This window comes from Bufo gargarizans, chromosome 2, assembly GCF_014858855.1.
Source record: "Bufo gargarizans isolate SCDJY-AF-19 chromosome 2, ASM1485885v1, whole genome shotgun sequence".
Lineage (NCBI taxonomy): Eukaryota > Metazoa > Chordata > Amphibia > Anura > Bufonidae > Bufo > Bufo gargarizans.
In genome coordinates this window covers 483,961,215-483,988,151 of record NC_058081.1, presented here as the reverse complement: position 1 = coordinate 483,988,151, position 26,937 = coordinate 483,961,215, and positions in this window count along the sequence as shown.

Sequence of the window (26,937 nt, the reverse complement as noted above, 5' to 3'; positions counted from 1 at the left end):
TATCAGAAAATCTCTTGATTTCCAGATGTTTCTAGCTATTGAGTCAACCAGGATTGACTTCCGCAAATGGTTCCACAAAAACTGAACAGATACGGAAGACATACCGATGCATTTTCGTATGTGTTCCGTTTTTTTTTTGAGGACCCATTGACTTGAATTGAGCCACAGAACGTGATTTGCGGACAATAATAGGACAAGACTCAAAATGTGGCGGAACGGAAATGGAATGCTCATGGAGTACATTCTAGTTTTTTTTTGTGGACCCATAGAAATGAATGGTTCCGTATACGGCCCATATACGGAACGCAATAAACAGCCCGTATACGGAACGCAAAAAAAACATTCGTGTGAACGAGCCCTAATACTCATGGGCAGTCAGTGGCACCACAGCAAACGTTCCTGACTCCTCATGAAAGGCACCTCTAAATGCATGAGGCTGGTGGTTCTCAGACTTCCAAATGCCACTGAAACTACTTTTTTGGAAACTGACTTGCCAAAGTAATTGGGGTTGTCCACAGTCTCATGTAAAAGTTTGTGAAAATCCTTGGGCAATGCATTGTATGGACCCCAATACCCCCCAACAGAGATTTTAGGAAAAGAAGGGACACTAGCTGAAAAACTGGTTATACAGCTACAATATAGTAAAAGATTATAAACCGCTCAGAATAATAGTCTTTCACAAAACCACCACAAAAATGAAATATGATCCCAATGAGTTTTTCAAATTACTAATCGTACAGTGCCCATGTTCTGAGAAGATTGGTGGAGGAAGATTGGTAGTGGAGGCCCTAGAACAGTGGTGGCGAACCTATGGCATGGGTCCGCGGCTCCGGAAAAAAATAGAACATGTCCTATTCTTGTCCGCAATCTAGGGTTACTCATACAGTACGATATTTAGGCAACTGTCATATGTTTTGCAGTATAGTTAAATATAAATAAAAAATATGAAAATGTGTGGTAGGGGCATTTGAGGAATAACCTAGGGTCAAATAGTTACCCTATGTTGTCTTAAGGGTGTGATTACAGCCTGATGAAGAACATGTTCTTCCTGTTATTTTATTGTATGCCTAATGTAGCATACATATCATAGAGTATAGAATATGCCCATGCAGAGGACATGGGCTCAGGGCGCGGGAATGATAGTGAGTTTTGTGACCCTCGACAGAACAGCCTGGTGTTAGTTTCCTCTTCCATACCTTCCATGATCATTGGGTCATTTCCACACCCTTTATATGTTAACTACCGTATGCTATTCCTCTGGAGAGCATAGTCCTGCTCGGGTTCTCACTACCCAATACTAGGGGAAATGAGACCAACTAGGGTGATCCCCTCTCTCCAAGGGCCCAACAGAAGATAAATGGTCTGACACTATGTAATATACATCATAAGTTAAAGAGAAGGGAGTCCCTGCTCAGGATTTCTACATCACCATTCCCTATGGGCTCCTCACCTCCACAGGCACTAGAAGATTATCAAACCAAGGAGGAAAGAACCAGCCTGGAGGTCATGCCAGAAAGTAGATGAAGCAAATACTACGGTAACATCAACCTGCACAACAGAATGGCTGGCCAACTGACGCCATGTTTACGGACCCCCTATGCAAGCAAGTCCTCTTGTTTTGGGTAGACTTCATCTTTCCATGGCAGGTTTCTGACGTCCAAAAACTATCCAAACCATCTGTTTATTCCATTCTGTGAGCAGAATGAATACTTTAAAGGAACAGGAAAAGGTTGATTAATCCAAGAGATCGAGTCCTTGGGGGGTGAGATTATTAGACTGGGTAAATGTTTATGACAAGAGTAAATGTTTGGCATAAGGGTGTCGGAAATTGAAATTTGATTTAAGACTTTTTCTTAAGCTATAACACTTCTTTGGGTCTTTTGCTGTTATATTAATACACATCCGGTACAAAATTACTATTAAAACAAAACCTTATACCATGCTGAAAGAAGTGTTTTATAGTGCCTTTAACACTCTGCTTTCCTATGACTGCTGGCAGAAAGGTCCAATATAAATATATACATATATACCCCTGAACCCCATCTGGAATCACAAAATATATGTGTACCGTGCCTCAGGTAAAACACTAGTTAAGTTCACTCACTGCCATCAAGGACAATAATACTGTAATTTATTACAGGGATTTACAATAGTTTCATTAAGTAAATAAATTAAAGTGGATGCAAGGCCTAAACAAATATGATTTTTGGGCTGAACTAGTATACATTTCACTGAGGCATGAATAATTTAGTGCTTCATACCTCATCAGGTCGCTGGTTCTACAAGTGATAAGGTTGGGTGTTGGTTCTCTATACAATGAGGTGTTCACACAAAGAGGAAAATGAGAATTTTGCCAGGAGAAAAAAAAAAAACACAAGAATTGGGTACAAGCCTTCATTAGTATTTTCAATAAATGTAAAGACCAAAGACCTTAATTCATTTAGTGCATCATTAGTCATTGCTGCATTTACATCCATCACTTCATTAAGCTTAAAGTCTATGGGCCAGATTTGTCATTAGCTCAAGTCAAAATAATGGAGCGAAAAAGTTGCACATTTTTGCGACTTTTATTGGCTCTGCGCCAGTTTTCTGAAAGTGGGCGTGTTTTCTTATGTAAATGAATCTCTAGACAGATTCACTATTGCGACTAAATAAAAAGTTGCAATTTCACTCCAGTGAGGACCATGCTCATCTTATGCAACTTTTTAATAGAACATGCGTCTTTTTCGTATAGACGTGCGACTTTTGTAAAGCCGCTTACTGAAGGATAAATTTCTACCGTCAAACCACATTTATTACAGTATTAAAGGACCATAAAAAAATCTGACTTAGCCAAAAGGGACTTTGGATATACAGACGTGGACAAAATTGTTGGTACCCTTTGGTCAATGAAAGAAAAAGTCACAATGGTCACAGAAATAACTTTAATCTGACAAAAGTAATAATAAATTAAAATTCTATAAATGTTAACCAATGAAAGTCAGACATTGTTTTTCAACCATGCTTCAACAGAATTATGTAAAAAAATAAACTCATGAAACAGGCATGGACAAAAATGATGGTACCCCTAACTTAATATTTTGTTGCGCAACCTTTTGAGGCAATCACTGCAATCAAACGCTTCCTGTAACTGTCAATGAGACATCTGCACCTCTCAGCAGGTATTTTGGCCCACTCCTCATGAGCAAACTGCTCCAGTTGTGTCCGGTTTGAAGGGTGCCTTTTCCAGACTGCATGTTTCAGCTCCTTCCAAAGATGCTCAATAGGATTGAGGTCAGGGCTCATAGAAGGCCACTTTAGAATAGTCCAATTTTTTCCTCTTAGCCATTCTTGGGTGTTTTTAGCGGTGTGTTTTGGGTCATTGTCCTGTTGCAAGACCCATGACCTGCGACTGAGACCAAGCTTTCTGACACTGGCTAGTACATTTCTCTCTAGAATTCCTTGATAGTCTTGAGATTTCATTGTACCCTGCACAGATTCAAGACACCCTGTGCCAGACGCAGCAAAGCAGCCCCAGAACATAACAGAGCCTCCTCCATGTTTCACAGTAGGGACAGTGTTCTTTTCTTGATATGCTTCATTTTTTCGTCTGTGAACATACAGCTGATGTGCCTTGGCAAAAACTTTGATTTTTGTCTCATCTGTCCACAGGACATTCTCCCAGAAGCTTTGTGGCTTGTCAACATGTAGTTTGGCATATTCCAGTCTTGCTTTTTTATGATTCGTTTTCAACAATGGTGTCCTCCTTGGTCGTCTCCCATGTAGTCCACTTTGGCTCAAACAACGACGGATGGTGCGATCTGACACTGATGTTCCTTGAGCATGAAGTTCACCTTGAATCTCTTTAGAAGTCTTTCTAGGCTCTTTTGTTACCATTCGGATTATCCGTCTCTTAGATTTGTCATCAATTTTCCTCCTGCGGCCACGTCCAGGGAGGTTGGCTACAGTCCCATGGATCTTAAACTTATGAATAATATGTGCAACTGTACTCACAGGAACATCTAGTTGCTTGGAGATGGTCTTATAGCCTTTACCTTTAACATGCTTGTCTATAATTTTCTTTCTGATCTCTTGAGACAGCTCTTTCCTTTGCTTCCTCTGGTCCATGTCGAGTGTGGTACACACCATATCACCAAACAACACAGTGATTACCTGGAGCCATATATATAGGCCCAATGGCTGATTACAAGGTTGTAGACACCTGTGATGCTAATTAGTGGACACACCTTGAATTAACATGTCCCTTTGGTCACATTATGTTCTGTGTTTTCTAGGGGTACCATCATTTTTGTCCATGCCTGTTTCATGAGTTTATTTTTTTACATAATTCTGTTGAAGCATGGTTGAAAAACAATGTCTGACTTTCATTGGTTAACATTTATAGAATTTTAATTTATTATTACTTTTGTCAGATTAAAGTTATTTCTGTGACCATTGTGACTTTTTCTTTCATTGACCAAAGGGTACCAACAATTTTGTCCACGTCTGTATGTAAAAGTGGAGTAAGATGTAAGTGTAATGATAAATCTGTCCCTTTGTCTACTCCAGGACACAAATCCAAAATGATGTGCAGATAAATCTCTTTAATATATCTTTAGAGTGGTCAGAGTTTAGATTTTTTCTGACACAAAGATCAAATCCCCATGAACATAGAATTAAATTAAGTTAAAAAATTCTGCCTTTCTGCAGCTGCCAGTAGAGGGAGCTTAGGAGCAGACTGCATACAATGTATACATTGACCACTGTATACAGCGGCTGGCTCTTATAACTATTGACTGTAGGATTGTGGTGCAGAAAATAACCATTATACAGCGTACAGTTTGATATAATTACACTGTAATTGAAGAACACTGTGAAGAAATATTCTTACAATAAATCATTAGTATATGGTTAGATTTAGAAAATATTAATTCATTTTTAATCATTTTTGAAGTATTACAATACCTAAGCCAACATAAATAGGGTATAAATTCCTTGAGAGTTATTAATTTTGCTCTCTTCATGCTGCGAACACACAAAGGGACTGTTCAATGTCACGTCCAATAGGCTATGGCTTCCAGATATTTGTGACCAATTTTATTTTTTATTTTATTTTGAGGGCAAAAAATAAATGTTTCTATTATGAATGAGCCATATGACACGTTTCATGGACTCAAAAGCTGAGTATTTAAAGAGGATTGGATTGATTTAAGATTATCTAGGCCCCCGGTGTACATTTGTATTTTTAATGGGTGTAAACAATGTGTTTGCAAAGTGCTTGCAATTCTAATTAGTGGGGGGAGGTTTGGTATTATGTGAGACATTCATTGCACCTTATGGGAAACAAGAGGCTTTGTTAGGAATGGCTGAGAAATTATAAAAGGCTTCCCATGCTTCACGCCAGCACACAGCTCAATTTAGATTTGGGGGGTTTAACCCCTTTGCTGCCTGTGATTGCCTCCTCTTTAGCAAATGAATTGAAATATGGGGTAATATACTTTGCAGCTGCCTGTCTTGCTATGGGAGCCATTTAACTTTCTTTGTCAATTTTTTCTCATTATTACGATTGGAGGCGCCAGCTTTCTTAAAGTGCACCTGTCACCTACACATAGTCAAAGTCTTTCAAATTACAGCAAATTCAGATGCAAAACTTGCAGTGAGCATGTGAGAAATGACTGTAGCTTTTATGCACCCTGGGAAAGTGAGGCTGGGTGCTGAACTAAATAGCAATAATCACTGGGCAGAATGATCAGACTAAAGGATGATCTCTCCTACCAAAAAAATAAAATAAAATACCCCTCTTTTTCCCTCTTGGTTATGGTGTTGAAAGAGAAGGTGGACAAATTATATTCGCACAAAAATGTTAACATCTAGTCCTAGTGATGAATGATAAAGAAGACTGTGGTCAAATGTAATGGACAGCATGTTATCATAGTTTTCCTCAACATTATTAGCAGCATTCCCTGGCCATTGCCAACAATGGTGACAACTTGATTGTGGAACAAATTAGATTATTAGTCTCAGCTGACCTGCCTTATATCAGTGCAGATTTTAGAATGCCAACCATGAAGCTATAGATCCCTCTATGAACATTCGGGTGGACATGGACCCATTGCCAATGGTTAGGATTAAGACTATATGCATTCGTCAGTAGAGCCTGAAATTTTGACTACTGAATGTCTTTGAGGCCTGTCTGACATTCCTCCAAAGTCTACTGTCAACGCTAATAAGGACTCAACAGACTGGCTTTTAATCTCTTTCTCCGAAATAACAAATACTCAAGCAGTGAATGCACTTGGCACCCTAATCCGATGGGCATTTCACCTAGAACCTAGTTATTCTGGAAGGTTCAGCTACTGGAACCTTTTTGTGATAGAGCCATATTTTTATAACGGCAACAGGCAGATTAAAGGGGTTGTCTCATCATGGACAATGGGGGCATATCAATAGGATATTCCCCCATTGTCTTATAGGTGCAGGTCCCACCGCTGGGACCCGCAGCTATATCGAGAACAGAGCCCCGCAAGTGAGGGAAGGCGTACTGCGCTTGTGCAGCCGCCCTCCATTCATTTACTATGGGGCCACCGAAAATAGCTGAGCTATTTCCATAAGCCCCCTAGAAATGAATGGGAGCGGGGGCCGCGCATGCACAGTATGCTCCCATTCACTTCTATGGGGGGCCAGCTTGGTGGTGGCCGGACCGGAGTCCTCCAGGCACTATTTGCGGGGCTCCGTTCTCTATATAGGTGTGGGTCCCAATGGTGGGACCTGCACCTATAAGACAATGGGGGCATATCCTAGCGATATGCCCCCATTATCTATGATGAGACAACCCCTTTAAGCGATACACCGCAATCATTAAAATTGTCGGACGTCCATGTAATGAACTGATACCAATGATGTTTCAGAGCGATAACTGCTTTTAGCAGCCGGTCTTGCTAATCCTCCATTACCTGCATAAGCCTACTAGTACATTTGGAAATAGAGGGCAATGGGGAATCAAGAGTGAGAGCTATCAACTAAAACAGCTACTTAAGGTCTGTGGCAGCCTTCCCAATAAGAGTTTGGGTTGAGATTTCCTCTAATCATACACATAGTTTTTTAGGGTGGTGTGACCTTGAAGACAGCAAAAAAAATACATTTTCATCATGTACTATATGCACTATAACCTGAACTCTCTTGTGGACTGAAAAAACCCTGGATGTTCATAAACATTGCAGTGAAACTTCCTGAAATGCAAGACAGGAAGTTAGAACATCGCTCTCTGGCCGGAAACGGAGCAAAACAAAGTAAGTACAGACAATAGCTTCACCCTTCTCATAAAAATGCCTGTTTGAGCCCATGACAATGACCTTTTTCTCATAGTAAGTCTTCTTCATTTCAGTTCTGTCCATAGAAGAAAAGGCTTCATAGAAAATTATAGGGCCCTTAATTATAGGGCCAGGTTCTGCTCCCAAAGGAACAGCCTAGTGTGTGTTTATCTCTCCACAACCTTTCATGACCCATGGTCCAATTTCCCACCTACTAGTTTGCTAACAATGCAGTTCCTCTAGGAAGGGGAGTCCTGCACAGGTTCTTACCACCCAGAAGCAAAGGGGATGAGACTACATAGTGTAGGGTCACCTCACTCCAAGAGCCACATAACAACCAAATGATCTGGCCAGGACATTTTAGCCCCAGGTAACATTTAAAACTACGGTACTTAGAAACTCCCCTTAATGTGCAAATATACATAGGTCCCACATCACGGTGGCCAATTACTGGAGAATCTTGTGGTAATGTGTATTTAGGGGCCATTGTCCCATAACATATGCTAGGCCTTGTGATACTTAAAGGGGTTGTCCGGGTTCAGAGCTGAACCCGGACATACCCTTATTTTCACCCCGGCAGCCCCCCTGAGCCTAGCATCGGAGCATCTCATGCTCCGATGCGCTCCCGTGCCCTGCGCTAAACCACGCAGGGCACAGTTTTTTTTGTTTTCAATAACACACTGCCGCCCGGCAGTGTGTTCGGTGACATCACCGGCTCTGAGGGGCGGGCTTTAGCTCTGCCCTAGCCGTTTTACTGGCTAGGGCAGAGCTAAATCCCACCCATCAGTGCCGGTGACATCACCGGGGTTCCTGTCAGCCCTATGGAGAGCCCCGGTACGTCACCGGAACTCCTAAAAATGCCTTTGCCCTGTGAAATTTAGCGCAGGGCAAAGGAGAGCATCGGAGCATGAACTGCTCCAATGCTCCTGTCAGGGGGGCTGCCAGGGTGAAAATGGAGGGATGTCCGGGTTCAGCTCTGAACCCGGACAACCCCTTTAAGGGCATGAATTCATCCGTTGTACCGAAATGACCTGTAAAGTACAGAAGCGATATTCACAAGCATTAAAGTTTTTGATTGTACCTTGAGGCAGATGTTTGAGATTCATGAATCCTTTATGCTAAAGAGGGGCTATTATTGTCATAGAGCAGACTGTAAACATATCCTTACATTACCTGCACATTATAAAGAACGCTTCCTTAGTAACGTTCCGCCCAGGGTTCGGCTGTTTGCTTATCTCTTTATTGCGAGACGGAAAATGTTTTTCATACAAACAGAAGACAAGAATAGCATCAGCATCTGAGCAACAGACTTAACCTCTTCAGCCCAGTTCTAACAACTTAGGAAGAGAGGGGGGACTGGTTGGTCATACACATGGCAGAATAGATTCCAGTGACTACCAAAATACTTTGAGTATAATAATGATAGCTATGCAGATCTAAATTCAGCAAACCTGCCTTTACTGTAGGTCCTACATTCCTCGGGGGCTTTGAAGCTATCTCTGGTGCTCGACACCAAGTTATTGCTTGGTTTCTTCCACACTCAGAGTCCAAGCCTTCGTAAATGTTGGAATTATTCCTAAATAGGCACAGTTCAGGCTTTAGTTGCTTCTGTATATAAGTAAATAATCCTGTGATTTACAAAAGAAAAATCTGATTAATAGGGCTGATCTGCTTTTCCAGTGAATTTCTTCTATTCGCCCCCTGTCTGTGGTTTACAAAGCTTTTTCTGTTTGATTTACCACTAATGCCAGTGTTAGAAAGCAAAGCAAGTAGATGAGACACGAGGTAACCACACGAGGTAACCAAGCGCTATGCCGGTAACAGCTTGCTATCAAGTCCTGTTTTTTTTTTTATGTATTCCTTTGTTAGACAAGGTTGCATTTCAAGCTTTCTGTGATAACCTATGTTGAATGTGGGTTTCCATGGCCAGATCAACTAGAACATCCAGCATGTGAGGACCTTCTCAAATCACTAAAAAGTGGCTACAATTTGCAAAAGGTTCCCCACAAACGAGTTAAGTTGTTTTCTGGGATTTTCATATTGATGGCCTATCCTCTGCAAATGTTATCAATATAAAGATCGGAGGGGATCTGATTCCAGGCACCCCTGCCGATCAGCTGTTTGCGGAGGCTTCGGTGCCCACTGGAGCACTGGTGAGCCCTGTGGCCAAGCACAGTGCCATCCATTTGATAGTGTCTGTGCTTGGTATCGCAGCTCAGCCCCATTACCTAGAATGGCGCCTAGGCCATGTGCTTGATGAATGTGATGTCACTTGACCTAGGAAGATGCCGTTGCAACCCCAGAGCACTGCAGCCTATTTATATAGCTGATTGGCGGGGATCAGACCCCAGACAAATTTATACTGATGATAGGCCATCAATATGAAAATCCTGGAGAACCTCTTTAAAGCTCACCCTCTCTCCCCAAAGCTTTGCTCTCAGTACACAGCACAAACTATAACTATATATTTTACTTTCACTTGCTCCACTGTCTAAGAGGCAGGACGTAAACACGTCTGTGTAATGTGGTAAGTGTATTGTATAGCAAATCTAGTTCCTGTAATATGTGGGCTCCATAGTCAAATTGTTGCTACTCAGACAGACAACCTGCAAAATATACCGAGGGGTCCAGGAAAAGAAATAAAATGTAATACTAATGTAATTTATCTAAAGCAGCCATGTTTTTCTAAGCATGGACAACCCCTTTAATGCATACAAAATGCATCCTGGCTTAATTTACAATTTTGCAACTGCCTCTAATCTAATATTTTATTTCAATCCACCCCAAACCACTAAAATAATTGAATGTGGATTAGTTAAAGGAAGCTTACATAGACTATGAAGTGCTAAGGCCTGGGTAGCAACTGCTATAAACCCACACATTTCTGAACTTCCCTGAAAACTGGAAGATTTATGATAATATATGCTAAGAACTTTACAAGACAACATATGTCATCGTGGGGGTGGTAAAGGTTTGTAACAAGCACTCATTGTGTCTCATTGTGTCTGGTTTGGTGCACAAATCTGACTGAATTTCCCTGGTGGCCCTGCAGCAGTATTAGGCCGATCTCACACAAGTGTGTTCGGCCCACATGTCCCAGACCAAACACTGCTCCTCTGACCAAACTCACAGCATCATGATGACTTATGATGCTATGAGATCTTGCCTGACTGCGGGTACTTACATAATGCCATCAGTAGGGTACAGTAGACCCATGTTCAGGCAGGAGCTCACAGCATCATAAGTCATTATGATGCTGTGAGTTCAGGCCAGAGGAGTAGTGTTCGGTCTTAAAAATGCATCTGTCACACTGACCAAGTTCCCCAGGCCAAACACGCTCGTGTAAAAGTGTCCTTATTATTGTCGAATTTAGACTCTGTTCACCTCTGCGCAAAACTGCGGTCGCACATAGGTCGTTCTGCAGATGATACCCTTGTTATTTTTTACCATGTGCCTGTTTCTCCATCACATGACCAGGACAGATTTTCAATCACTGAAAACAACCCAAAAAATCCCCCCCCCCCCCCAAACAGCAGCAAGCAGAGATCCTGAAAATCCATGAGGAACTGATACAGAAAATATACTGAAAACAAATTGAGAACATTTGATTCTCCAAAGATTAACCTTCATCTGCCGTGGTCGTACGTGATAAAAATACTTTCTGCTGAACTGGTTGCACTTTAATGAAGTGTATCCTTCAGACTGGATCCCTGGACCCCATATAGACTGTAAGACGAGCAGTTTGTGATCAGATATTCCCAGCTACAGCCTGGAGCGCAGTACACAGCTATTCATTAACTCTGACACTGTGCCGTTCTCAGTGCCTCTTGCAGCCACACCAGGGGTTGTTTAAGGACAAAGGGGATTTGCATAGTTTCTGCTGTGACTGCTGAACAGCAGATATAAACATGTTCTTCCGTAACCAGTATAAATAGGTTGTTTGTCCCTTTTCTACAGAGATCACTTGATAACCTTTGCTAAAGCGGGCACCATGGCTAAAATATACACTTTTATTTACATTCAAACTGGAGAGACTTTATCTGGATGAAAACAAGAACTTTCTTTGCAGTTTCTCCTAGCCCCAGAGACCCGATTTCCTCCCGCTACAAACCCAGTGACCTTAAAAAATAATAGGCGCCAACATAAACACTGGGGACTTATTCCGATTGTTTCACATGCAGTAAATGCTAATTAATACAAACAATGAGGTAGGAATCTGTAATATAGGATTTTAGCTCCTGCTGAGCTTATGGACTGCAGAGGACGTAACGTTGGCTCAAGGTAAAATAGTCGTCAGGTCTGTACTGCTTTACAAATGTAATGGAAATCATCCGCAAGAGGTACTCTTCTCATATGAAGGACATACATACCATAGAGTTAGCCAATGCAGCTCCTCTACAGCCCTGGGAGAGAAGGAGCCCAGCATAGGTTGACGAAGGCCTGATTCATACGACCTTGATTGGTCCAGAAAACATGGGCCATTTGTCAGCTGTATCTGCTGGACCGACTGCATTATAATTTTTCTCATATAGTTGAATAACTTTTTTTTTTTTAGCTTTCTTAGTGAAATAGGGACCTGAACTTCAGGTGCCTATTGTGTTTTAGAATCTGTACTCTCGTACACCACTGGAGTACAGATTCCCATGTGGCGATACTGAGCTCTGTACAGGCCGCAGCACCGATGCTCCGCTAAAGCCTCGCATTCATGGGCTAGGTCAGGCTTTAGCAGAGCAGAACAGGCAGAAGAGTGATGCATTATGCCAGCTCTAGCCCTGCACTCACTCTGCTCCTCTAATAGCCTCTATACGGTGTGGTATACAGGCTATTAGCAGAGCAGTGCAATTTCAAGGCAGGAGTTCACATAGCGCATCACTCCTCTGCTTGTTCCGCTCCTCTAAAGCCTGACATAGCCCAAGAATGGCTTTAGCAGAGCAGAGCTGGTACAGGCAGCAGCAACAATGCTCCAGCCTGTGGTGACAGGGAAAGCCGTACTCCAGTACACAGCAGTGCACGAGAGTACAATTTCTAAAATGCAATAAGCACCTGATCACCAGCTTTAATAAAAAAAAAAAGTGAAATATAAAAATTATTTTCTGCACATTTGCATTCTACTTTAATAAAGTTATGTTGTAAGTTGAGGTATACTTTAAAGGGGTTCTGCACTTTGTTTAAACTGATGATCTATCCTCTGGATAGATAATCAGCTTCTGATCGGTGGGGGGCAGACACCCGGGACCCCCGCCAATCAGCTGTCTGAGAAGGCAGCGGCGGCCCTCTCACTGTTTACCGCAGGCCGAGTGACGTCACGACTTGTATCAACTGCCCTGGGCGAGGCTAAGCTCCATTCAATTGAACAGAGCTTAGCCGCGCCCAGGCTAGTTGATACTAGTCGTGACGTCACTGGGCCAGCGGTAAATAGTGAGAAGGCCGCGGCGCTGCCTTCTCAAACAGCTGATCGGCGGGGGTCCTGGGTGTCGGCCCCTGCCAATCAGAAGCTTATGATCTATCCAGAGGAGAACCCCTTTAAGAGTATATAGGATTAAAGAGGTTACACAGTATTAGAAACATGGCTGCTTACTTCTAGGAACAGTACCACAACTGTCCACAGGTCATATCTGGTATTACAGCTCAGCTCCTTGGATTCTCACTGTGGTTTTCCAAGAACCAGGTGTAACAAAGAAACACCTGAACTGGTTTTCTACCTCCCTCACAAAAGAGAAAGCTCAGTGATTTATAATTATTAGAGAGTTTTTTTTATCCCCTGGTGGAAATTGTTCACTTGAAAGATTTTGCGGCCATAGGCTTTTATGCTACTTACCAACCTTTTAAAATTGACTTCAGAGAATTATGCAAGTGTGACATGCTGCTTTGAGACAGTCCATTCTGCAGATCACACCCCTTTTTTGGACCATGCAATTTGTGGTCCCCAATACACGGGCAACGTTCGCGCAGTAGTCGAGGCGGATCAAGACCCATTCAAAGACAAGTTAAATTTTTTTGCGATGCGAAGGCACGAACAGAAACACCACGGAAGCACTCCGTAGTGCTTCTATGGGGTTCCGATCCCTGTTTCCGTTCTGCATCTCCGTGATCACTTGAATGGGTCCACATCCAATACGGCCAATATGGCCACGGGCACGCAACGTTCGTATGCAAGAGGCCTTAGTCTGATGAAGGTCAGACCTGGTGCAGAAGACACCCAGGGTTGTTTTTTTGGGAGGTGCCACCTGGCTTCTGCAGCACATGGGAGCTTTGTCAATACATCCAGGAGTCCGGGAGGTCTCTCCTTTTTTTTCCCCAAGAGCCTCCTGTACATCCCAGGAGAGTTGGCAAGTATGCTTTATGATACATGAATCGGTCACTCTATATGCAGGTGCGTAGGTAAAGGCTCATGGGCCCCCCTTCCCTCAGTGCTTTGCGGCCAGGGGTAGGGAAGCACATAGCCGTCATGCTGCCTGAGGCAACATTTTAAAACTGCTACCCCCCTACCCCATACCAAATTCTTGACCTAACCCCTTCCCTTCCGCCAGAGGTGTAACTTGACCAGCATTCACTTTCTATAATACCAAAGTCTTCTTATGCGGTACAAGAGTCTTTGGGCCTCCTCAGGCTCCTGGGCTCCTACGCCCATGCTTGCCCACCACTGACTTTACAAGGGGTCTAAGGGATATTCTAATCTTTCAATACAATACTAGTTATCTATTTCCCCTTAAAAGAGTAGAACAGTCATGTTTTCACATCCTTGTCTCTACTGCAAAGTGATATACCCAACATGCACCGCAGTCGGTCTCCACACCACACATCACTTCTTGTTCTTACTCGCTTGACACTGATGGAGAGTCAGCAACCCTTATATATCCTGTTCAGATGCCACAAGTCTAAAAACCACAAGTACTTGTGTGCAAAGTCCTTCAGATAAGTGGATTTTTCAAATTCCCCCCCCCCCCCCACCTAAATTTTTGTTCTAAGCAAACTGGTAGAACGATTAACTGCTTCATGCAAAACTAATTATATATTAGGGCTCATGTACACAACCGTTGTCAGTCGGTGCCTATATTGCGGGTCAGCAATATACAGGCACCAGCTGTTTGTCACCACATCACGGATGCGGACCCATTCACTTAAATGGGTCTGCAATCCGGAAGGTACAGTGCGAAACTGAGGGATGGAACCCCAGAAAAGCACTATGGAGTGCTTCCATGGGTTTTCTGTCCGTGCCTCCGCACTTCAAAAAAGTAGTACATGCACTACTTTTTTGTGGTGCGGACCGTTGGATGCGGATCACACACTCCACTCAAGTAATTGAGTCCTGTTTCTTAATACGGCGGCCCTATGGTCGGTGCCCGTGCATTGCGGACCACAGCACAGGCCCGGCCGACACACGTTCGTGTGCAAGACCCCTTAGGTTGTAATGTATGGTCTTTGTCTGTGAGATGGTTCCATCAACCCAAGCTCTATCTCATGGCAAGTGACAGGGCCAAAGTAAGGTAGCTATTGACTACAGTTATCGAGCTCTATCTGCCTCTAAACATCCACATTCACTGTGCTGTAGTAGAGATCTCCTTATCTAGTCCTCGTCTAGTTTACAGTGAAGCACGTGGTGGCTGTGAACACAGAGCAGTACTATCATGAGACACTCCATAGTCAGCCCAACATTTATTATTTCTATTGCTTATATAGTACTGACATAGTGCACAGACATCATCATCACTCACTTGCCCTCAAGGCCTCACATCACAATCTAGATTACCTATGACTATGTCTTTTGGTGTGTGGGAAGAAACCCAAACACGGGAAGAACATAGAAACTCCATGCAGACGTTGCCCTTGGTCAGATTTGAACCCAGAACCCCAGCACTGGAAGGTAAAAGATCAACCATGCTACCTACTGACCTTTTTTTGCAAAAAAAAAAAAGTAATCTGAGAGCACAAGGCTTCAGTTTACTGCAAGAGGGAACCCTACATATTTACTAACCTTCAAGAAAGAAGGTCCAATTGTGAAACAGCGTTTTGGGCATACTTTGGGTAGGACTGAAGCTGAGAACCACTATATGGGTTCATGTAATGTGTACAGCTCCAGTCTCGATCTTAAAGATTTTTATTTAGATCTTATATATTTTCTCTTAACTGGTATGAGTATATTGCATTTGGCTGTGCACATTCCAATCTACTGTATAAACACAAACACAATGGAGGAGATTTAATTAAAAAAAATAATGGTGTAAAGGAAACCTGGCTTAGTTGCGCACAGCAACCAATTAGATTCCACATTTCATTTTTCAGAGCTCCTTTGGAAAATGAAAGGATCTGATTGGCTGCTATAGGCAACTAAGGCAGTTTTCCTTTATACCAGTTTTGATAAATCTCCCTCAATGTATGCATTATGGAAGCAGGTAGGGAGAGCCATAGTTCAAAATGGTGGTATGATGATGTTGAAACTCAGGGATCCCAGCAGCTTCCAGAAATCTAAAAAAAATTGGATAATTGCATTGCATCAAATGTTCAACCAAGATTTGAACCCTTCTAATTGGGTCTTCCCCATATTCTGGTAAAAAAAAAGGTCTGCTTTTTCTCAGAATGAGTGCCTATCTTGTTCAGATGCCGTGTCTGGTTCATCCCCATTCATTTTAAGTGTGGCATTCATACTGGGAGACAGCAGCCATTTGATTTCATTCCATAGGTTCCCTTAAGGGTCCATTTACCCGTCCGTAGTAAGAATAGGACATGTTCTATTTTTTAGAGGAGCCGCAGCCCAGAGGTTCGGGCCCGCGCTCCGGAAATGCGGATACGGAGAGCACATAGTGTGCTCTCCACATCCATTTCTGTGCCATTGAGAATGAATGGGTCCGCACCCGTTCCCGATATTGCGGAACAGATGCAGACCCATTTGCGGATGTGTGAATGGATCCTTAAAGGAAATGTGTCACCAATTATTTTATTCTGCCAGTTAGAAACAGAAAGTAGCACATCCCCTTTTTTTGTAATCTATTTTTATTTCGCATATTTTTTAAATCTATTTCCTGAACATGATTATGGGAGCTGCCATCTTACCTGAGCTGTGCATTTAGAAAGCATTACGAAAATTGCTTTACGGCAGCCCCAAGGGCCATAGACACAGTGGACAGGAGGGGACCTTACTGACTTCCATGGGAGAGTCTTCTAGGCATGTCTGTGACCTGTGCAGAGCTCATTGTACAAGGAAAGAATACATACCTATCGTGAATGGTGGTTCCTGTCTTATCTATACAAAGTGGTGATATCAGTACAGGCAGCATTAGAATGACAGATAAGCAGATAACTACAGTAAAATGATCTCTACAGACCAAGAAGTGCTGCCTGTTATTATTCTTAGTGGCCAGAGCGAAAACTGCAGGATTTTATGTTTTTTGTTTAAATATAGATAGTGACATGGAAAATGAAAAATAACATCACCTTTAGGCCTCATGCACACGACCATTCTGTTTTTTTGCGGTCTGCAAATTGCAGATCCGCAAAACACGGAAGCCGCCCGTGTGCCTTCCGCAATTTGCGGAACAGAACAGGCGGCCCATTGTAGAAATGCCTATTCTTGTCCGCAAAACGGACAAAAATAGGACATGTTATATTTTTTTTACGGGGCCACGGAACGGAGCAACGGATGCGGACAGCACGCGGAGTGCTGTCCGCATCTTTTGTGGCCCCATTGAAGTGAATGGGTCTGCACCCGAGCCGCAAAAACTGCGGCTCGGATGCGTACCAGAACAACGGTCATGTGCATGAGGCCTCAAAAGTATATTAAATATAAAAACGTGATTTAAAGAATAGGTAATTTTCTGATGACACGTTCCCTTTAAAGGGAACCTGTCACCAGGATTTTGTGTATAGAGCTGAGGACATGGGTTGCTAGATAGCCGCTAGCACATCCGCAATACCCAGTCCCCATAGCTCTGTGTGCTTTTATTGTGGCAAAAAAACTATTTTATACATATGCAAATTAACCTGAGATGTGTCCTGTACGTGAGATGAGTCAGGGACACGACTCATCTCAGGTTAATTTGCATGTGTAGCAAATCGTTTTTTTGACGCAATAAAAGCACACAGAGCTATGGGGACTGAGGTATTACGGATGTGCTAGCGGCAGTATATTGTCCCAGGCCACTAAGTCGAATAGGTACATTTCATGAGATAGCATGAGTGCCTGTTTCACGAGCATATGATTGTGGATTGAAACACCAACAATGTTGTTGATGTGATGGCAAAGTACAATAATCATGATGTGTAAGGGACCTGGAGTAAAGAAAGTCAGTTTTTCATTTTAGGCATTGGCTGCAGGAGGTTGTCTATATAGGGGTTAATATTTTTCCTGACAACCGGCATGTCTAGGGCTATGTAATGGAAATAACCCAGGTGCGCTGCAAATGTTCAGCCATTCTTTATGAGAGGAGGGAAAAAAAGTGGCTGCCTCTAGGTACATGCAACCTGGCCTTTAGAATAGTATCACGCAGCCTGTTAACCTCCCACTGCACCCCGCTTCTGTACAATGGGGATCCCCAGGAGAAATACATCCTCCATACACATGCATATGTAGTTAGATACAATAAGGTTGTGGAATGGGTCATTGTTTTATAGTTTCCGATAATCTTTTACATTACAAAGACATTTTTTATAAGATACATATATATAAAATATATACTTAACTCCCCATAGTCCCTTTTTTAAGGACCTATCCTTTAACAGGACCACAGAGAGGTGGGACATATATATACATTTACATAAAGTGGTGTTTCTACATCAATTAGAGGAATTTTGGGGCTTAAAAATTTCCCACACTTTAGGATTCAACACAATTTGATTAGATTTTGTGATATTATTAACCTTACTGCAAGTGTCCCAAAAATGTTTTTTAAAGGAAATGTGTCACCAAAAAATGTATCTACCAGTTAAAATCATATTTTCCGATTGTGGATTTTTTTGTATTCTATTTTCTGAACATGATTATGTTGTTCAATCTCTTTATTAAGGACAAAAAAAAGTAGTAAATGCAAAGGCATACAACCACAAGACATAGCAATATACCATTTCAGGAATTAGCTTCTGAGCATGATTATGGGGGCGGCCATCTTCGCTGAGCTGTTCTTAACAGCATTTAGAAAGCATTAAGAAAATTGCTACGGCAGCCCCATGGGCCAGAGACACAATGGTCCTCATTGAATTCTATGGGAGAGTTTTCTAGGCATGCTCTGTGACCTGCACAGAGGGAAGAATAGATGATCTTTAAGAATCACCTATTGTGAATGGTGGATCCTGTCTTATCTGTACACAAAGGTGATATAATTACAGGCAGGATTGGAATAATAGTTAAGCAGGTAACTGCAGTTAAGTGATCTGTACAGACCAAGACATGGCGCTTGTATGGCTTTTGTTTAAGCATAGATATTGACATGAAAAATTGAAAATAACATCATCAAAAATTCTTTAAAACTATGTTAAAAATGAAAACAATAGGTTATTTTCTGATGACACATTCCCTTTAAAACCGATAACACACTGACCTCAAATCAATGGAGATGAGCTCTAAGTTTAATATCCCTCTTGCTTAGTGTCCAAGAAGTTGTGCTATGAGTAGGTGTTTGGCCCAACGTCCAAGAAGTTGAGCTGTGAGGAGGTGTTTGGCTCAAATTCCAAGAAGTGAGCTATGAAGAGGTGTTTGGCCTAACGTCCAAGAAGTGAGCTATGAGGAGGTGTTTGGCCTAACGTCCAAGAAGTGAGCTATGAGGAGGTGTTTGGCCTAACGTCCAAGAAGTGAGCTATGAGGAGGTGTTTGCTGTGGTCCTCATGTTAAAGAACTGTTTCTTCCAAGCCAAACCAAGCGAGATGTCCATGAGGAAGATTGTCCATTGCTGATAGATATGTGTTTCTTTACTCCATGCTGCCGCATATGCATCTTACTTTGCCTGACATTAAAAGGTTATGTCTGGGTTCTAGATGTTAAAGATGTATCTTTCGATATCAGATTGGTGGGAGTGCCCTCCCTGATCAGCTCTTCTCAGCTGCTGCCCGGGGCCAGAAAAAAACATGGTGGATGGGGCCGGAAGCAGAAGGCTCCGTCCGCTGCATAGTGGTCAAACCAGTGTACTTCAGGTCAGCTCCCATTCATGAATGCTGCAATAACCCAGCACAGCCACTACACCAGAGGTGCACAACCTGCGGCCCGGGGGCCACATGCGGCCCTCGATACCATTATGTGTGGCCCCCAACCATCTGGTAACAGACATTTATGTCTATGTCTTGTGGCTGCTCACATGTATCTTTCATGTATTACCCCATTAGATGGGAGTCCTGATGTACAATATGCCATAAATATAGTATTTCAGTTGGTAATACCCCATTAAGTAACATTTTTAGCTCTTGGAATTGGCTCAGGCTGACAATGTGACCCCCTAAACAGAAAAGGTTGTGCACCCCTGCACTACACAGTGGACAAGGTTTTTTGCATCTGTCCACTGTGTTTTTTGCGACACCAGGAAGCTGCTGAGAATAGTTGATCAATGGGGGTTCCACCTGTGGAATCCACCCTCTGATCAGACATTGATGATCTATCCCAAGAATAGGTAATCAATATCTAACCTAAAAAACCTCTTTAAGCTGATGACATTATAAACATTAGGGACAGCACAAAATACATTACAATTTTTTAAATAATGACATTTTTAATACACAGCTATACTTCTGTTATTGTAGTATGCTCCAGCACAACATATGTTATACTCCTGGAGAACTACATCCCTGGTCTATTGATTGCCTGCAGTATTACAGTGATACAGGATGACCATTAGACATGAGTATTGGGTATTTGGGTTGTAGGTTCAAGTTCTGTTAGGGGTTAAAATGTCACTAACTGATATCAGATAAAACTGAACTCAGTGAAGCAATCATTCCCAGTTATTGTAATGTTGTCTTTTTAACCCCTGGATGACAGAGTGATTGGTCATCAGTGACGGCACATTTTAGCATTTTTTGTATTGAGCTACCCAAATACATTTTGTATAATTTTTGCGTTGTGGCACTTAGAATTTTCTTATCATATACCATTTTATAGAAATAATTTTTAACGTATTATAAATATATACAATATATATATATTAAAAATAGTAATAAATATATAAGGGTACTTTCACACTAGCGGCAGGACAGATCTGACAGGCTGTTCACCCTGTCGGATTTGTCCTGCCGCTATTTCGCCGGACAGCCACTCCGTCCCTATTGACTATAATGGGGACGGGGGCTGGAGCTCCGGCGCAGCACGGCAGTTCGCGGTGAGAAGCCGCCGGACTAAAAAGTCGGACATGCAGTACTTTTAGTCCGGCGGCCTTTTGCCGTGCACTACCGTGCTGCGCCGGAGCTCCAGCCCCCGTCCCCATTATAGTCAATAGCGGCAAAATAGCGGCAGGACGGATCCGACAGAGTGAACAGCCTGTCGGATCCGTCCTGCCGCTAGTGTGAAAGTAGCCTAATATATATATTTTTATAATATATCATTTTATAAATATATAATATAATCATTTTTAAATAAGTGCATAGCAGTAATGCAGTTTACTTCTTCATATATTCACTGTTCACCTGCGTCTTTGTGCATTAAGCTGCTACTTATTGTTCTTCATGTTGTAGCCAAGGCAGCGTGCACCTGTGCCTTTATTTATATACATTATGGAGGTGCTATATAGATATATAGATATATATATATATATATATATCTTGGCCATCAGGTGCCCAACCTGCTTCAGCAATATTGTACAGTGAGTAGATTAATGTTGCCATAGTACATATCACAAATCATTATCATTATTATTATTGTCATGTTTTATGTATCTAGTATAGTACTTTTTAATGGTTTTCAGCAGTCAGCCCATGTGCTGGCTGTTTGAAGGGTTAACTGCAGCAAGAAAGCCTCGAAGCGCTGAAACTTTCCATTTCTCGTGCTCCGCTGCACCGAGAGTGTTAATAATAAAAAAAAAAACACGACAGCCAACTCAAAGCTATTATCGTAGTTCCTTAATACCAGTAACACCGTGAAAAGTTACCCTTGGCACAGGTACAGTTAAAACTCGCCCAGCGTGCCTTATCGTTTTTGTGAATCTCTGCCAATCTTCCAAAGAGAGGCAGCTACAAAATGTCCGCCGCTACTCATCCGCCATTTTGTCGATGGATCTGAATTCCGTTTTTTCTCGCCCCCCTTTTTTTTTTGTCAGCCCGGACTGCAGCTTCTGCGCAGCATAGGCAATTTCTGAGAAAGTAAACAGGCTTGAATTCAGAATCTTCCTGTTTTATTTCGCCGGATGATTGTTGCTGACTGACTACTCAGGAGGAGAAAAAAAAAAAAAAAAGCTTACAGACGTTTGGATAGAAACCAATGTCTGCTTTCGACAAGCTGACCTTGGGGCAGTGCCATTAACTGTTCTCTGGTAATACGCACAAGTAGCGATACTGCCAGCATCAGCCACGCACTGTGACCTAGCTCACAAACAAGCAACGGTATGCACCGTCTACCCTGCCATTCATTGTCGGTTACCTCCCTCCCTCTCTGCACGCAAGGGGTTAACTGGTTACCCACCCAGTAGAAGATGCTTGATGACAAACAGTGACAAAAATTTGCAGTTAGGATTCACATTTTCAGGGGAATTTTTATAGGTTCTTAGTTTATATATGTATAATATGCATTTGTTTTATTTTTTTGTATTTTCTTTGTATTTTGTATTTGTCTTTTTTTGCACTCTCGATGTCCCTGTTCATGTTAGGGTGGTGTCATATAGTCTTTTTTTGGGGCATTCTGTAGGCATTTTATATTTATTTTTGTGCAATTTTCCTACTAGTGGTTTTTTCTGTGTTTTTTTTTAAGCAAAAATTGCCAGCTTCAGATGTTACATGGAAGTCTATGGGAATTAATAAACATAGCAAACACGTGTCTTTTTGTAGTGGCGCATTTTAACATTTCAGGTGCATTTTTGGGTCAATGGCATTTTCTTTTTACATGCTCTGGGTGTGCTGTTTTTACCTCATTCTCAGGGTTTTTTGACCCTTTAAATATCTATTGTATTTCTGTTTTTTGCCCTATTTAAAAAAATACAAGTACCAGTGTGTGTAGCGTTTTCTGCATGGTATTTCTTTTTATCAATGCATTTTTAGCATACTGATCTACAGAGGAAATGACATTACAGGGGAAGTACATAGGGGAAGATTTATCAAACTGGTGTAAAGTAGAACTGGCTTAGTTGCCCATAGCAACCAATCAGATTCCACCTTTCATTTTTGACAGCTCCTTTGGAAAATGAAAGGTAGAATCTGATTGGTTGCTACGGGCAACTAAGCCAGTTCTACTTTATACCAGTTTGATAAACCTCCCCAATACTTCCCTAAATAAAAAACGCAAGGACAACAAAAATGCACACCAAAAAACTGGGAGGAGATTTATCAACACTGGTATAAAGGAAGACTGACTTGGTTGCCATAGCAACCAATCATATTTCACATTTCATTTATCAGAGCACCTTTGGAAAATGAAAGGAGCAACCTGATTGGTTTCTACGGGCAACTAAGCCAGTTTTCCTTTCGTGTGGCCAGTTTTCCTTTCGTGTGGCAGCACATTCACAAATCCGTAGAATGTGTCCACACCCGTTTTGCAACACATTCTGCACCGAAAGTCCACACAAACAATTAACATGTTATGGATTTCAAAATACACCACAGGTACATTTTCAAGCGGAGACATCAGCAGGCCCTTGATCGAAACAGAGACTTGGGAATGGGCCCATTCTGCAAATTAAATTTTTGCAAATTACTCCTTGTGGTTGTGGTGGTCTAGGTGGGGGCTGGAAAGGCAAACAGCAAGGATGCAGTTGACAGATAGATTTTCACAATTTTCCCCACTTTCGGCTGCTTAGTGTCAGGGCTCATGCTTAGTGTGCTGGCTGGGCCCATGCTGCGGACCGCAAATTGCTGTCTGCAATGCACGGGCACCGACAGTGGGGCAGCCGCATGCAGATGCAGACCCATTCACTTATCCGCATCAGACGGTCCGTAGTGCATGCACTACTTTTTTTTTGCGGTGCGGAGGCACGGACAGAAAACCCACGGGACACTTTGTAGTGCTTCTGTGGGCTTCTGATCGGTGCCCCCGTTCCGCACCGCATATCCCAAACCCATTCAAGCTAATGGGTCCGCTTCCGTACGCAGCCGCTGCCCGTGTATTGCCGACCCGCCGTGGCAATGCTATATTTTTACGACATTTCCTAGTCAGCAAAACTGTACTGTTACCATCATTCTTAGGCCTCATGCACACGATCGTATTTCCTTTCCGTGTCCGTTCTGTTTTTTTTTCCGGACTGTATGCCGAACCATTCATTTCAATGGATCCGCAAAAAAAAGGATGGTACTCCGTGTGCATTCCGTTTACGTATATCCGTATTTCCGTTTCGCAAAAAAATAGAACATGTCCTATTATTGTCCCCATTAGAGACAAGGATAGTACTGTTCTATTAGGGGCCAGCAGTTCCGTGCTACAAAATACGGAATTCACATGGACGTCATCCGTCAAAATACATACGACGTCAAAATACATACAGTCGTGTACATGAGGCCTTAAGATCAGAATGATTATAGTGATACCACATTTAGTTTTTCTTTCACACTCGCATTTGGTGCGGATTAGTCATGGATCTGCACAGATGGATCCGCACCGATAATACAACCGGATCCGTTTGTATTATCTTTAACATTTCCAAAACTGATCCGTCTTAAAAGTCAATGGGGGACGGATCCGTTTTCTATTGTGCCGTATTGTGTCAGTGAAAACGGATCCGCCCCCATTGACTTACATTGTGTGTCAGGACGGATCCGTTTGCTTCCGCATCGCCAGGCGGACACCAAAACGCTACAAGAAGTTTTGACTGCGATTGCGTTCCGTTGTTCAGTTTTTAGCGAACGTGTGCAATGCGTTTTGCACGCTCGTGATAAAAAACTGAATGTGGTACCCAGACCGGAACTTCTTCACAGAAGTTCAGGTTTGGGTTCAAGGTTGTGTAGATTGTATTATTTCCCCTTATAACATGGTTATAAGGGAAAATAAGGGAAAATAATAGCATTCTGAATACAGAATGCATAGTACAATAGCGCTGGAGGGGTTAAAAAAATATATATATTTTTAACTCTCCTTAATCCACTTGTTCGCACAGCCGGCATCTCTTCTGTCTTCTTCTTTGAGGAATATTACCTTTGATGACGTCACTACGCTCATCACATGGTTCGTCACATGATCTTTTACCATGGTGATGGATCATGTGACGGACCATGTGATGAGCGTAGTGACGTCATCAAAGGTCCTATTCCTCAAAGAAGAAGACAGAAGAGATGCCGGCTGCCCGAACAAGTAGATTAAGGGGAGTTAAATTTTATTTTATTTTTTTTAACCCCTCTAGCGCTATTGTACTATGCATTCTGTATTCAGAATGCTATTATTTTCCCTTATAACCATGTTATAAGGGAAAATAATAATGATCGGGTCCCCATCCCGATAGTCTCCTAGCAACCGTGCGTGAAAATCGCACCGCATCCGTATTTGCTTGCGGATGCTTGCGATTTTCACGCAGCCCTATTCACTTCTATGGGGTGAAAATTGCACAAAATAGAGCTTACTGCGATTTTCACGCAACGCACAAGTGATGCGTGAAAATCACCCCTCATGTGCCCCATTGAAGTGAATGGGTCCGGATTCAGTGCGGGTGCAATGCGCTCACTTCACGCATTGCACCCGTGCGGAAAACTCGCCCGTGTGAAAGGGACCTTAAAGTAGCCTAAATACTATTAAAAAAAACGGATTGACCCACAACTTTTTTATAGCTACCTCTACAGAGCTGTGTGGGGGCTAATTTTTTGCGGGGCAGACTGTACTTTTTATTGATACTATTTTGGAGTGTGTACGGCTTATTGATCACTTTTCATTCAATGTTTTGGGAGGTGAAGCAATGAAAAAATTGCAAATTGTCCATTTAGATTTTTTCCTCATTTATTTATTTATGTTTATTCTTATTATGGGGAAAGTGGGGTTTATTGACTTTTTATATTTGTAAAATATATTAGTAAGTCCCCTAGTGGACTTGAACATGCGCTTGTTAGACTGCTTGTCCCATAGACTGCAGTGAATTACCCACTGCAGCCTAGGGGAGTTTGAGGCAGGGCTCCACATGAACTATTGTTATGGTTGCCACGGATCCTTTAGAAGGCACGAGGCTACCACAATGCACAAACAGCTCCTGCAATCTCAGCATGTAGGAGCCATTCGGACCTCAGAAGTGCAGCGCTCCTGGGTAAAGCCACCTCCGATGATGTGTGAGAGGTTAAATGTCTGTGGTTAGCGTTATTGGCCATTAGCTCCAGGTGTCTCCTGTTTAAAAGTACCCGGCAGCTATGGCGCCCACTCAGCTTCTGACTGGGCGCCATGTTTAAAGACCCGACTTGCGCTGTAATTGTGTGGAGGAGGCCGGGAAGGTATTGAAGAGGTTGTCTGGATTGGAAAATCCATTTTAAAATACCCAATATGGTCATTGTGAGTCAATAACATTCCATGGAGGAGGCCTTAGCACATGTGTGCATACACAAAAAGACCAGTGGTTTCAATAGATACTGTGCAATACTTAAGTTCCCCTGTGGAGGCAGTGTAGGGAAATCAAACACTCGCTGTTGTCCGATTCTCCCATAGAACATTGCTGTGAATCCCAGGATTGGGATACCCTGTGATCAACTAGCAAAAAAGGGTCCTCCACACCAGTCAATCCCTTTAAGAATCACACTAAATTGCATTAGATCATGTAGGGTTATTCAGACTTACTGCAGCATGATTCCATTTTCATGACTTCTGTACAGTTTCCAGGACCTATGGAGGTCACATCTCTGACAGGTTATCACCCCCCATTACAATGAAGACTAGATCCACATGGATCTAATTCCTCTTGCTAGGGCATACGTCCTTGATCACCCTTCAAACCTTCTCCATTTTGAGAAGCTACTCAGCCATGGGATTACATATGTAGACACCCCTCTACATTTACACTGACATATTCCCTAGAAAGATGTTGCAGAAAGTATAGAGAGTATATGCTGGGGGGGGGGGGGGTTGAATCCTGAAACAAAGACACCCTCGGAGCCTGGTTTTAGGCGCTAGCTCTCCCTACAGCTGCTGGAAGGTGCGTGCAAGATTTATGGAATTCTATAAATACATTCTGAAAAAGATTTACTGTTCTTTGAGGCTGAGCTCGCTGGAGGCACTTGTCAGTGAGAATGAGACACAGGAGCCGTTAGACTTGAAATTAACTCGCTGGAGAAATTTGCACAGCTTGCTAGGCAGACAGCTTGCACCAATACGGCAAAGTTTGCCCGGCGATTAGACACTTGGGAGCCCCCCCCCAAACCATCCTCCGCCTTTGTGATTGGCGTCATATATAGCCGAGCAGCCACGGACTTAATAAACACGATGCTGCCTCCCCTTTTAATGGCACTTAGAGGATTTCTTTCAGGCTCCTCGCTTATGTAACGTGTCTTCTTCATTATGCATTTCATAACTGACTGGGGATGACATCACGAACAGTCCGGAACAAAGGGGACGTAAAGAAAAAAAAAA